Source organism: Cicer arietinum, chromosome 5 (assembly GCF_000331145.2).
Source record: "Cicer arietinum cultivar CDC Frontier isolate Library 1 chromosome 5, Cicar.CDCFrontier_v2.0, whole genome shotgun sequence".
NCBI lineage: Eukaryota > Viridiplantae > Streptophyta > Magnoliopsida > Fabales > Fabaceae > Cicer > Cicer arietinum.
The window spans coordinates 6,066,838-6,068,335 of record NC_021164.2 but is presented as its reverse complement, the minus strand read 5'-3'; positions in this window follow the sequence as shown (position 1 = coordinate 6,068,335).

Genomic DNA, 1,498 nt, shown 5'->3' with positions numbered 1-1,498 from the left:
TAGTTCAGTATTCAACGTTTAGACAATCGATTTGGGAATCGATTAAGTAACTCTGGACATCGATTTGGACATCGATTAGAAATATTACCGTTGTGACTATTTCTCACTAGCCGTTGAAGGTCATTATTACCAAATCAATTGAGGATCTCCAGAAACGGTAACATAGTCGATTGAGCAATCGATTTACTTGTTCAAAGGTTTAAAAAGAAACAGGTCTAAATCGATTTCTTCACTGTTTATCTCCAGATTTCTCTATTTTTTTTCTCTGCTTCATCTTCTTACTCTGTCTCTGCAACTGATATCTGCATTTCAATTTACACTCTATCTTCACTCAAGTTCTTCAATCTACTAACATGGCTCGAGTGAAACAGACCCAAGCCCATACCCCTTCACCTTCATCATCTTCAACAAGTGGAACTCCTACTCCTCCCCCTACTGTGTCTAAAAGGATTTCTATTTCTACGCATAAGATCCTTGCCAAGGACAAGGGCAAGCAACCTGCACTGAATCAAGAAGTATCTAAGAAAAGGAAGGAACCACCATCAGAGAAGCTTTTGGCAGATGCTATGAAAGAAATTGCTCAGAAGAAAAAGAAGCCAGTTACATCACCCCCACCTAAGAAAATCCCTGCACCTAAGGATAAAGATGCAGAAGTCACCATTCCAGCAGAGTTTCTGAAAAGGAAAATCCATGAGGGCAGAACCCTGGATTTTGCCTACTTCGATACAGAAGGCTTCACATTCCAAGATCATTTGAGATTTCATGGTCTTGAAGGTTTTCTTTCATCTACTTTGGACAGTTATCCAAAACTGATAAGGGAGTTTTACGCAAACTTCAAGCTTACTGATAAGGGATTCAAGACTCAGATTAAAGGTAAAAGGTTATCAATGACCTTTGAAGATTTTGCTGAACTGACAGGATTGCCATTCCACGAAACATCTTTAGATGGCAGTTCTGATGCAGATGCAGCTGACGAAGGTTGGGAAGCATCACTGGACAGGCACACGGCAGTAAAAGATATCATGGTTGATGGTTTTGTTGAAACCATCTCATTGCCAATTGGACAGATGAAAGTACAGCAACGGATGCTCATGTACACAATAACAAGGATACTTGTACCGCGATCAGGAAATCACGCAGTGGTTCAGAAGCTTGATATTCTACTTTTATGGGGATTATCCAAAGAACTACGGATGAGTTGGACCTAGATTGTGCTACGGCATATGCTAGAAGCTTCGCAAAGTAAAATTATGTTGCCGTATCCACAGCTGATCACAAAGATACTTAAGCACTTCAAGGTGTCATTTGTGAATGAAGAATCTGCAAAGACAACCCTCATCTTCGGCGAAGCAATTGTGAATCAGATGAAATTGAAGAAAGTAAATGGCATTTGGATTAGGCCAATGCCAAATGTTGAGCCAACTCCTCCACAAGTCTCTGAATCAGCAGCTGAGCCTCCTGCATATGTTGCAAAATTGATGGAATTTATGGCAGCTCA